The following is a 13,721-nucleotide window of genomic DNA, read 5'->3' on the forward strand; positions in this document are numbered from 1 at the left end:
CAAATGCATGGCAGATGCAGTATAACGTGGATAAATGTGAGGTTATCCACTTTGGTTGCAAAAACAGGAAGGCAGATCATCTGAATGGTGACAAATTAGGAAAAGGGGAGGTGCAACATGACCTGGGTGTCATGGTACATCAGTCATTGAAGGTTGGCATGCAGGTACAGCAGACGGTGAAGGCGGCAAATGGTATGTTGGCCTTCATAGCGAAAGGATTTGAGTATAGGAGCAGGGAGGTCTTACTGCAATTGTACAGGGCCTTGGTGAGACCACACCTGGAATATTGCGTTCAGTTTTGGTCTCCTAACCTGAGGAAGGACATTCTTGCTATTGAGGGAGTGCAGCGAAGGTTCACCAGACTGATTCCCGGGATGGCAGGACTGACATATGAAGAAAGATTGGAATGACTAGGCTTATTTTCACTGGAATTTAGAAGAATCAGAAGGGATCTCATAGAAACATATAAGATTCTGACAGGACTGGACAGGTTAGATGCAGGAAGAATGTTCCTGATGTTGGGGAAGTCCAGAACCAGAGGACACAGTCTAAGGATAAGGGGTAAACCATTTAGGACCGAGATGAGGAGAAACTTCTTCAGAGTTGTTAACCTGTGGAATTCTCTACCACAGAGTTGTTGAGACCAGTTCGTTAGATATATTCAAAAGGGAGTTAGATGTGGCCCTTACGGCTAAAGGGATCAAGGGGTATGGAGAGAAAGCAGGAATGGGTTACTGAAGTTGCATGATCAGCCATGATCATATTGAATGGTGGTGCAGGCTCGAAGGGCCAAATGGCCTACTCCTGCATCTATTTTCTATGTTTCTAAGATTATGTCCTCTAGTTCTAGTCTCCCCCATCAGTGGGAACATCCTCTCTGCATCCACCTTGTCAAGCCCCCTCATAATCTTATACGTTTCGATAAGATCACCTCTCATTCTTCTGAACTCCAATGAGAAGAGGCCCAACCTCCTCAACCTTTCCTCATAAGTCAACCCCCTCATCTCTGGAATCAACCGAGTGAACCTCCTCTGAACTGCCTCCAAAGCAAGTATATCCTTTCGTAAATACGGAGACCAAAACTGTACGCAGTACTCCAGGTGTGGCCTCACCAATACCCTGTATAACTGTAGCAAGACTTCCCTGCTTTTATACTCCATCCCCTTTGCAATAAAGGCCAAGATACCATTGGCCTTCCTGATCACTTGCTGTACCTGCATACTAACCTTTTGTGTTTCATGCACAAGTACCCCCAGGTCCCGCTGTACTGCGGCACTTTGCAATCTTTCTCCATTTAAATAATAACTTGCTCTTTGATTTTTTCTGCCAAAGTGCGTAACCTCACACTTTCCAATATTATACTCCATCTGACAAATGTTTGCCCACTCACTTAGCCTGTCTATGTCCTTTTGCAGGGTTTTTTGTGTCCTCCTCACATATTGCTTTTCCTTCCATCTTTGTATCATCAGCAAACTTGGCTACGTTACACTCAGTCCCTTCTTCCAAGTGGTTAATATAGATTGTAAATAGTTGGGGTCACAGCATGTTCGAAGGATCGTCAAATGAAGCCATGTGGGTTGAATTGAAGAACAAAAGAGGGGCGATCACACTGCTGGGAGTGTACTGTAGACCCCCCCCCCCAAACAGTCAGAGGGAGATAGGAGAACAAATATGTGGGCAAATTTCTGAGAAGTGGAAAAAACTATAGGGCAGTAATAATGGGAGATTTCAACCACCCTAATATTAACGGGGATAGAATTAGGGTGAACGGTATCGAGGCTGTGGAATCCCTAAACTGCATTCAGGAGAACATTTTTAGCCAGTATGTAGCAAACCCAACAAGGGAGGGGGCAGTTCTGGACTTAGTTTTAGAGAATGAAGCTGGGCAGGTGGAAGGGGTATCAATGGGAGAGCATTTAGGTGCTAGTGATCATAATTCAGTTAGATTTAGGGTAGTTATGGAAAAGGTCAAGGTTAGACCAGGAATAAAAGTTCTCAATTGGGGAAAAGCCAACTTTGCTGAGCTGAGAGGTGATTTGGCCAAAGTGGACTGGAAACAGCTACTTGATGGTAAATGAGTGTCAGAGCAGGGGGAACTATTCAAGGGGGAGATCCGGAGGGTTCAGAGCAAGTATGTGCCCTAAAGAAAAAGGGTGGGACTAACAAATCTAGAGCCCCCTGGATGTCAAGGGGCTTACAGGGTAGGATAAAGTTAAAAAAGGGAGGTTTATAACAGATACCGGGGGCTAAATACTGCAGAAACCCTGGAGTACAGAAAGTGCAGGGGTACAATTAAAAAGGAAATCAGGAAAGCAAAGCAAGAGCATGAAAAAATGTTGGCGTAAAATCAAGGTAAACCCAAAGATGTTTTATAAATACATTGAGTGTAAGAGGATAACTAAAGAAAGAGGCCTATTAAAGACCATGAGGGTAATCTGTGTGTGGAGGCAGAAGATGTGGGGATGGTTTTAATGAATACTTTGCGTCTGTTTTCACAAAAGGAGAGGGGCGATACAGACATTGCAATCAGGGAGGAGGAATGTGATATTCTGGATGAAATAAACAGTTAGAGAAGAAGTATTGAGGGGTTTAGCAGCTTTGAAAGTGGATCAATCCCCAGGCCTGGATGAAATGTATCCCAGGCTGTTAAGAGAAGCAAAAGAGGAAATAGCAGAGGCTCTGACCATCATTTTCCAATCCTCACTGGCTACAGGTGTGGTGCCGGAGGACTGGAGCACTGTGAATGTTGTACCTTTGTTTAAAAAGGGAGAAAGGGATAGACCGAGTAATTACAGGCCCTTCAGCCTAACCTCAGTGTTGGGAAAATTATTGGAAAAAGTCCTGAGGGACAGGATAAATCTTCATCTGGAAAGACATGGATCAATCAAGGACAGTCAGCATGGATTTGTGAAGGGAAGATCGTGTCTGACGAACTTGATGGAATTTTGAGAGGAGGTAACCAGGAGGGTCGATGAGGGCAGTGTGTATGATGTAGTGTATATAGATTTTAGAAAAGCTTTTGATAAGGTCCCACATGGCAGACTGGTCACGAAGGTTAAAGCCCATGGGATCCAGGGCAAAGTGGCAAGTTGGATCCAAAATTGGCTCAGAGGCAGGAAGCAAAGGGTAATGGTTGATGGGTGTTTCAGTGACTGGAAAGATGTTTCCAGTGGGGTTCCGCAGGGCTCAGTACTGGGTCCCTTGATTGTTGTGGTATATATCAACGATTTAGATTTGAATATAGGGGGTATGATTAAGTAGTTTTCAGATGACACTAAAATTGGCCGTGTGGTTGATAATGAAGAAAGCCACGGACTGCAGGAAGATATCAATGGACTGGTCAGATGGGCAGAGCAGTGGCAAATGGAATTCAATCCAGAGAAGTGTGAGGTGTGCAAATAGATGTTAACAAATATGATGTGATTGGGATTACGGAGACGTGTTCAATTGGTCTGCCATTTCTTTGTTCCCCGTTATGACTTCCCCTGATTCTGACTGCAGGGGACCTATGTTTGTCTTTACTAACCTTTTTCTCTTTACATACCTATAGAAACTTTTGCAATCCGCCTTAATGTTCCCTGCAAGCTTCTTCTCGTACTCCATTTTCCCTGCCCTAATCAAACCCTTTGTCCTTCTCTGCTGAGTTCTAAATTTCTCCCAGTCCCCGGGTTCGCTGCTATTTCTGGCCAATTTGTATGCCACTTCCTTGGCTTTAATACTATCCCTGATTTCCCTAGATAGCCACGGTTGAGCCACCTTCCCTTTTTTATTTTTACGCCAGACAGGAATGTACAATTGTTGTAATTCATCCATGCGGTCTCTAAATGTCTGCCATTGCCCATCCACTGTCAACCCCTTAAGTATCATTCGCCAATCTATCTTAGCCAATTCATGCCTCATACCTTCAAAGTTACCCTTCTTTTAGTTCTGGACCATGGTCTCTGAATTAACTGTTTCATTCTCCATCCTAATGTAGAATTCCACCATATTATGGTCACTCTTCCCCAAGGGGCCTCGCACAATGAGATTGCTAATTAATCCTCTCTCATTACACAACACCCAGTCTAAGATGGCCTCCCCCTAGTTGGTTCCTCAACATATTGGTCTAGAAAACCATCCCTTATGCACTCCAGGAAATCCTCCTCCACCGTATTGCTTCCAGTTTGGTTAGCCCAATCTATGTGCATATTAAAGTCACCCATTATAACTGCTACACCTTTATTGCATGCACCCCTAATTTCCTGTTTGATGCCCTCCCCAACATCCCTATTACTGTTTGGAGGTCTGTACACAACTCCCACTAACGTTTTTTGCCCTTTGGTGTTCTGCACCTCTACCCATATAGATTCCACATCATTCAAGCTAATGTCTTTCCTAACTATTGCATTAATCTCCTCTTTAACCAGCAATGCTACCCCACCTCCTTTTCCTTTTATTCTATCCTTCCTGAATGTTGAATACCCCTGGATGTTGAGTTCCCAGCCCTGATCATCCTGGAGCCACGTCTCCGTAATCCCAATCACATCATATTTGTTAACTTCTATTTGCACAATTAATTCATCCACCTTATTGCGGATACTCCTTGCATTAAGACAAAGCCTTCAGGCTTGTTTTTTTAACATCCTTTGTCCTTTTAGAATTTTGCTGTACAGTGGTCCTTTTTGTTCTTTGCCTTGGGTTTCTCTGCCCTCCACTTTTCCTCATCTCCTTTCTGTCTTTTGCTTTTGCCTCCTTTTTGTTTCCCTCTGTCTCCCTGCATTGGTTCCCATCCCACTGCCATATTAGTTTAAATCCTCCCCAACAGCACTAGCAAACACTCCCCCTAGGACATTGGTTCCGGTCCTGCCCAGGTGCAGACGAAATGAAATGAAAGACGAAATTAAGCCATTCAACCGTCGTAAGGACAAAATGTCCATCCATTCGGACTGTCTCCTACGGGGGAATCGTGTAATTTTGCCAAAAAAAGGCAGGGAAACGTTTATACGTGACCTTCACAGTACCCACCCAGACATAGCCACGACGAAGGCTATCGCCAGGTCGCACGTTTGGTGGCCCGGCATTGACTCGGAATTGGAGTCATGCGTACACCGATGCAACCCTTGCTCACAGTTGAGCAATGCACCAAGGGAGGCCCCACTGAGCCTGTGGTCCTGACCCTCCAAACCGTGATCCAGGGTCCACGTAGATTTCGCTGGCCCCTTTCTAGGAAAGATGTTCCTAGTAGCAGTGGACGCTTACTCTAAATGGATTGAATGTATAATAATGTCGTCATGTATGTCCACTGCCACCATTGAAAGCCTCTGGGCCATGTTCGCCACCCATGGTTTGCCCGACGTCCTTGTTAGTGACAATGGACCGTGTTTCACCAGCTCGGAATTCATCGAGATCATGACCCGCAATGGCATCAAACATGTCAGGTCTGCCCCGTTTAAGCCCGCGTCCAACGGTCAAGTGGAACGGGCAGTCCAAACCATCAAGCAGAGCTTGAAACGCGTAACGGACGGTTCCCTGCAGACCCGGTTATCTCCGATTCTGCTCAGCTACCGCACGCGACCGCAGCTAATGTAACGCCTGTTTAAAAAAGGGGGCAGACAAAAGGCTGGTAACTATAGACCGGTTAGTTTAACATCTGTAGTGGGGGAAAATGCTTGAAGCTATCATTAAGGAAGAAATAGCGGGACATCTAGATAGGAATAGTGCAATCAAGCAGACACAACATGGATTCACGAAGGGGAAATCATGGTTAACTAATTTACTGGAATTCTTTGAGGATATAACGAGCGTGGTGGATAGAGGTGTACCGATGGATGTGGTGTATTTAGATTTCCAAAAGGCATTCGATAAGGTGCCACACAAAAGGTTACTGCAGAAGATAAAGGTATGCGGAGTCAGAGGAAATGTATTAGCATGGATAGAGAATTGACTGGCGAACAGAAAGCAGAGAGTCGGGATAAATGGGTCCTTTTCCGGTTGGAAATCGGTGGTTAGTGGTGTGCCACAGGGATCGGTGCTGGGACCACATATACATAGTATGTTTACAATATACATAGATGACCTGGAAGAGGGGACAGAGTGTAGTGCAACAAAATTTGCAGATGACACAAAGATTAGTGGGAAAGCGGGTTGTGTAGAGGACACAGAGAGGCTGCAAAGAGATTTAGATAGGTTAAGCGAATGGGCTAAGGTTTGGCAGATGGAATACAATGTCGGAAAGTGAGGGGTCATCCACCTTGGGGAAAAAAAACAGTAAAAGGGAATATTATTTGAATGGGGAGAAATTACAACATGCTGTGGTGCAGAGGGACCTGGGGGTCAATCTGCATGAAGTTAGTTTGCAGGTGCAGCAGGTAATCAGGAAGGTGAATGGGATGTTGGCCTTCATTGCGAGAGGGATGGAGTACAAAAGCAGGGAGGTCCTGCTGCAACTGTACAGGGTATTGGTGAGGCCGCACCTGGAGTACTGCGTGCAGTTTTGGTCACCTTACTTAAGGAAGGATATACTAACTTTGGAGGGGATACAGAGACGATTCACTAGGCTGATTCCGGAGATGAGGGGGTTACCTTATGATGATAGATTGAGTAGACTGGGTCTTTACTCGTTGGAGTTCAGAAGGATGAGGGGTGATCTTATAGAAACAATTAAAATAATGAAAGGGATAGACAAGATAGAGGCAGAGAGGTTGTTTCCACTGGTCGGGGAGACTAGAACTAGGGGGCACAGCCTCAAAATACGTGGGAGCCAATTTAAAACCGAGTTGAGAAGGAATTTCTTCTCCCAGAGGGTTGTGAATCTGTGGAATTCTCTGCCCAAGGAAGCAGTTGAGGCTAGCTCATTGAATGTATTCAAGTCACAGATCGATAGATTTTTAACCAATAAGGGAATTAAGGGTTATGGGGAGCGGGCGGGTAAGTGGAGCTGAGTCCGCGGCCAGATCAGCCATGATCTTGTTGAATGGCGGAGCAGGCTCGAGGGGCTAGATGGCCTACTCCTGTTCCTAATTCTTATGTTCTTATGTTCTTATGGAGGAGAAACTTCTTCACCACTCTCTGGGTGAACCTGTGGAATTCTCTACCACCGAAAGTTGTTGAGGCCAACTCACTAAATATATTCAAAAAGGAGTTAGATGTAGTCCTTACTACTAGGGGAATCAAGGGGTATGGCGAGAAAGCAGGAATGGGGTACTGAAGTTGCATGTTCAGCCATGAACTCATTGAATGGTGGTGCAGGCTCGAAGGGCCGAATGGCCTACTCCTGCACCTATTTTCTATGTTTCTAATGCATCTGGGGAGGTCTAACAAGACAAAGAAATACACATTAAATGGTCAGACACTGAGAAGTGTAGAGGAACAGAGGGACCTTGGAGTGCAGGTCCACAGATCCCTGAAGGTACCGGGCCAGGTGGATAAGGTGGTTAAGAAGGCATACGGAATACTTGCCTTTATTGGTCGAGGCATAGAATACAAGAGCAGGGGGGTTATGCTTGAACTGTATAAAACACTGGTTTGGCCACAGCTGGAGTACTGCGTGCAGTTCTGGTCACCACATTACAGGAAGGACGTGATTGCACTGGAGAGGGTACAGAGGAGATTTACCAGGATGTTGCACTGGAGAGGGTACAGAGGAGATTTACCAGGATGTTGCACTGGAGAGGGTACAGAGGAGATTTACCAGGATGTTGCACTGGAGAGGGTACAGAGGAGATTCACCAGGATGTTGCACTGGAGAGGGTACAGAGGAGATTTACCAGGATGTTGCACTAGAGAGGGTACAGAGGAGATTTACCAGGATGTTGCACTGGAGAGGGTACAGAGGAGATTTATCAGGATGTTGCACTGGGGAGGGTACAGAGGAGATTTACCAGGATGTTGCACTGGAGAGGGTACAGAGGAGATTTACCAGGATGTTGCACTAGAGAGGGTACAGAGGAGATTTACCAGGATGTTGCACTAGAGAGGGTAGAGGAGATTTACAAGGATGTTGCACTAGAGAGGGTACAGAGGAGATTTACCAGGATGTTGCACTGGAGAGGGTACAGAGGAGATTTACCAGGATGTTGCACTGGAGAGGGTACAGAGGAGATTTACCAGGATGTTGCACTGGAGAGGGTACAGAGGAGATTTACCAGGATATTGCACTAGAGAGGGTACAGAGGAGATTTACCAGGATGTTGCACTAGAGAGGGTGCAGAGGAGATTTACCAGGATGTTGCCGGGACTGGAGAATTTTAGCAATGAGGAAAGATTGGATAGGCTGGGGTTGTTTTCCTTGGAACAGAGGAGGCTGAGGGGAGACCTGATTGAGGTGTATAAAATGATGAGGGGCCTGGATAGAGTGGATAGGACGGACCTGTTTCCCTGGGCAGAGGGGTCAACAACCAGGGGGCAGAGATTGAAAGTAATTGGGGGGGGTTTAGAGGGGATTTGAGGGGAAATGTCTTCACCCAGAGGGTGGTGGGGGTCTGGGGGGGAACTCACGGCCTGAAAGGGGGGTAGAGGCAGAAACCCTCACCACATTTGGATGTGCTCCTGAAGTGCCGTAACCTACAGGGCTACGGACCCAGAGCGGGAAAGTGGGATTAGGCCGGGTAGCTCTTGGTCGGCCGACACGGATACGATGGGCCGAATGGCCTCCCTCCGTGCTGTAAATGTCTCTGATTCTATCAACTCCACCTTCTCGCATATCCCTTGGTTCACTTAATGTCCAAAAAATCTATCGATCTCAGCCTTGAACACTCAACGACTGAGCCCCCACGGCCCTCTGGGGCAGAGAAGTTCAAAGATTCACCCCCCTCTGAGTGAAGAAATTTCTCCTCATCTCAGCCCGAAATGGCCGAGCCCTTATCCTGAGACTGTGACCCCCGTTTCTAGACTCCCCAGCCCCGGGGGAACCACCCTCCCTGCATCTACCCTGTCGAGCCCTGTCAGAATGTTGCATGTTTCTATGAGATCCCCTCTCAATCTTCTAAACTCCAGCATTTAGGCCCAGTCTACTCAGTCTCTCCTCATAGGTCAATCCCCCATCCCAGGAATCAGTCTGGGAACCTTCGCTGCACTCCCTCAATGGCAAATATATCCTTCCTTAGGTAAGGAGACCGACACTGTGCACAATACTCCAGGTGAAGTCCCACAAAGGCCTTGTAAAGAAGATAAGATATCGAGGCAGGAGTCGGCCATTCGGCCCCTCGAGCCTGCTCCGCCATTTAATACGATCGCGGCTGATCCGATCATGGACTCAGCTCCACTTCCCCACCCGCTCCCCATAACCCTTCACTCCCTTATCGCTCAAACATCTGTCTATCTCCACCTACAACTGGAGGTCAACAGGAGCACGGTCCATTCGACAAAGGTGGAACCCACCACAACAACGATGCAGCACGTGTCATACATTGGGTCTATCTGTCTCTGAGCCCGCACTCCAGAGACACAAGCCCCATAATCTAGGCCGACACTGCCACTGGTGCCAGCATGAGGGAGGGCCGCACTGTCGGAGGGGCGGTACTGAGGGAGCGCCGCATTGTCGGAGGGGCAGTACTGAGGGAGTGCCGCACTGTCGGAGGGGCAGTACTGAGGGAGCGCCGCATTGTCGGAGGGGCAGTACTGAGGGAGGGCCGCACTGTCGGAGGGGCGGTACTGAGGGAGCGCCGCATTGTTGGAGGGGCGGTACTGAGGGAGTGCTGCACTGTGGGAGGGGCGGTACTGAGGGAGTGCTGCACTGTGGGAGGGGCGGTACTGAGGGAGGGCCGCACTGTCGGAGGGGCGGTACTGAGGGAGGGCCGCACTGTGGGAGGGGCGGTACTGAGGGAGTGCTGCACTGTGGGAGGGGCAGTACCGAGGGAGCACTGCACTCTGGAATCAACCGAGTGAACCTTCTCTGAACTACCTCCAAAGCAAGTATATCCTTTTCTAAATATAGAAACCAAAACTGCACGCAGTACTCCAGGTGTGGCCTCACCAATACCCTGTATAACTGGAGCAAGACTTCCCTGCTTTTATACTCCAACCCCTTTGCAATAAAGGCCAAGATACCATTGGCCTTCCTGATCACTTGCTGTACCTGCAGACTATCCTTTTGTGTTTCATGCACCAGGACCCCCAGGTCCCGCTGTACTGCGGCACTTTGTAATCTTTCTCCATTTAAATAATAACTTGCTCTTTGATTTTTTTTCTGCCAAAGTGCATGAGCTCACATCTCTCCACATTATACTCCATCTGCCGTGTCCTTGCCCACTCACTGAGCCTGTCTATACCCCACAGCAGCCTCCTCACAATCTACTTTCACACCCAGCTCTGCACATTCAGTGAAGTGGACGAGGGCCCAGTGCCTAACTATTTCGGTCAAGTGTGTTGGACAATCTGGGAGATCGCGTTCCTGGGTCAGCAAACCCCTCCAAACATTGTACAGGGCCAAACACAGTCACTCACCCCAGACTGAAGAGTTGGGCCTCTCGGTCAGACTGTCCATCTCTGGGCTGCGGTTGGACCAAGGTCGATGGCTCAGTGGAGAGAGACGGGGGAAGAGCTGCATTAACCTGGGGCCAGAGAGAGGGGGATCAAAAAGCAGCAGCAGATCCAAACATTTCATGTCAGAGAACTTGGCAGATACCCACCCATCCTTTTCCCACTACAATATTTCCAGTGAATTGCAATATTTGGAGCTCCCGCGATACGAGGTGCCCCAATGCAGAATCTGAGCATTGCACGTTAAAACCCTTCAGTGGAAGAGCTCGGGTCCGCTTTTATTTCTGGCCACAGATTAGTGCCAAGCCTTCAAATGGTTAGAATTCCCACCCACCCCAAACACACAAACTCTTTCCTACCTTGGATTTCCAGTGAGGTCCAGCGCCTCCCAGGTGTCTGGGAGCTCCAGGCGAGATGTCCCAGGTTGGACACACACCACTTGACCCAATTATTCACACTCCCAGCTTGTGACCCGATTTCTCGCTCCCGGCTCATTGGGATTGGACGGAGGGTGGGGCAAGTGACGATCATCCAAACAGGCCAATGGACGAGCCGGGGCTGACAAGCACTTCGTGGGATGGTTTGAAGTTGGACCGATCCGGATTAAAAGGGGCTAGCGGAGTGAAAGGTTTGCAAATGTTGAAGCTGTTCTGACCAAGAATGGCTGGATGGCACTCCTGGAGGCTCCGAACCTGTCCTGCTCCATGTTCCTGTTGTCCATAGTCCTCCAATTGTCCCCTGCGCCTCACTCTGTGTTTGGGCTTGGCTCATAACATTGTCGACTGCACCTCCATTAACTCTCTCCCTCCCTCCCCAGCCTCCCCTCCAGACACCAACCATCCCCCAAATCCACCATCAACACCAATTCCACTGACCAGAAATATCTCGCTTCAGAAACCTCAGTCAGTGTACAGATATCTCACTGAGGGAGAGGGACTGAGAGACACCAGTCAGTGTACAGATATCTCCCTGAGGGAGAGGGACTGAGAGACACCAGTCAGTGTACAGATATCTCCCTGAGGGAGAGGGGACTGAGAGACACCAGTCAGTGTACAGATATCTCCCTGAGGGAGAGGGATGAGAGACACCAGTCAGTGTACAGATATCTCCATGAGGGAGAGGGACTGAGAGACACCAGTCAGTGTACAGATATCTCCCTGAGGGAGAGGGACTGAGAGACACCAGTCAGTGTACAGATATCTCCATGAGGGAGAGGGGACTGAGAGACACCAGTCAGTGCACAGATATCTCCCTGAGGGAGAGAGGACTGAAAGACACCAGTCAGTGTACAGATATCTCCCTGAGGGAGTGGGACTGAGAGACACCAGTCACTGCACAGATATCCCTGAGGGAGAGGGACTGAAAGACACCAGTCAGTGTACAGATATCTCCCTGAGGGGGAGGGGACTGAGAGACACCACTCAGTGTATAGATATCTCCCTGAGGGAGAGGGACTGAGAGACACCAGTCAGTGCGCAGATATCTCCCTGAAGGAGAGAGGGGACTGAGAGACACCAGGCCGTATACAGATATCTCCCTGAGGGAGAGGGACTGAGAGACACCAGTCAGTGTACAGATATCTCCCTGAGAGAGAGGGACTGAGAGACACCAGCCAGTGTACAGATATCTCCCTGAGGGAGAGGGACTGAGAGACACCAGCCAGTGTACAGATATCTCCCTGAGGGAGAGGGACTGAGAGACACCAGCCAGTATACAGATATCTCCCTAAGGGAGAGGGACTGAAAGACACCAGTCAGTGTACAGATATCTCCCTGAGGGAGAGGGACTGAGAGACACCAGTCAGTGTACAGATATCTCCCTGAGGGAGAGGGACTGAGAGACATCAGTCAGTGTACAGATATCTCCCTGAGGGATAGGGGACTGAGAGACACCAGTCAGTGTTCAGATATCTCCCTGAGGTAGAGGGACTGAGAGACACCAGTCAGTGTACAGATATCTCCCTGAGGGAGAGGGACTGAGAGACACCAGTCAGTGTACAGATATCTCCCTGACGGAGAGGGGGACTGAGAGACACCAGTCAGTGTACAGATATCTCCCTGAGGGAGAGGGACTGAGAGACACCAGTTAGTGTACAGATATCTCCCTGAGGGAGAGAGGACTGAGAGACACCAGTCAGTGTTCAGATATCTCCCTGAGGGAAAGGGACTGAGAGACACAAGTCAGTGTACAGATATCCCTGAGGGAGAGGGATTGAGAGACACCAGTCAGTGTACAGATATCTCCCTGAGGGAGAGTGGACTGAGAGACACCAGACAGTGTACAGATATCTCCCTGAGGGAGAGGGACTGAGAGACACCAGTCAGTGTACAGATATCTCCCTGAGGGAGAGGGACTGAGAGACACCAGTCAGTTCACAGATATCTCCCTGAGGGAGAGGGACTGAGAGACACCATTCAGTATACATATATCTCCCTGAGGGAGAGGTGGACTGAGAGACACCAGTCAGTGTACAGATATCTCCCTGAGCGAGCTGGGACTGAGAGACACCAGTCAGTGTTCAGATATCTCCCTGAGGGAGAGGGACTGAGAGACATCAGTCAGTGTACAGATATCTCCATGAGGGAGAGGGACTGAGAGACACCAGTCAGTGTACAGATATCTCCCTGAGGGAGCGAGAACTGAGAGACACCAGTCAGTGTTCAGATATCTCCCTGAGGGAGAGGGACTGAGAGACACCAGTCAGTGTACAGATATCTCCCTGAGAGAGAGGGACTGAGAGACACTATTCAGTGTACAGATATCCCTGAGCGAGAGGGACTGAAAGACACCAGTCAGTGTACAGATATCTCCCTGCGGGGGAAGGGACTGAGAGACACCAGTCAGTGTACAGATATCTCCCTGAGGGAGAGGGACTGAGGGACACCAGTCAGTGTACAGATATCTCCCTGAGGGAGAGGGACTGAGAGACACCAGTCAGTGTATAGATAGCTCCCTGAGGGAGAGGGACTGAGAGACACCAGTCAGTGTACAGATATCTCCCTGAGGGAGAGGGACTGAGAGACACCAGTCAGTGTACAGATATCTCCCTGAGGGAGAGAGGGACTGAGGGACACCAGTCAGTGTACAGATATCTCCCTGAGGGAGAGGGACTGAGAGACACAAGTCAGTGTACAGATATCTCCCTGAGGGAGAGCGATTGAGAGACAACCAGTCAGTGTACAGATATCTCCCTGAGGGAGAGGGTCTGAGAGACACCAGTCAATGTACAGATATCTCCCTGAGGGAGAGGGACTGAGAGAAAC

The sequence above is a fragment of the Pristiophorus japonicus genome, unplaced genomic scaffold (assembly GCF_044704955.1).
Source record: "Pristiophorus japonicus isolate sPriJap1 unplaced genomic scaffold, sPriJap1.hap1 HAP1_SCAFFOLD_848, whole genome shotgun sequence".
NCBI lineage: Eukaryota > Metazoa > Chordata > Chondrichthyes > Pristiophoridae > Pristiophorus > Pristiophorus japonicus.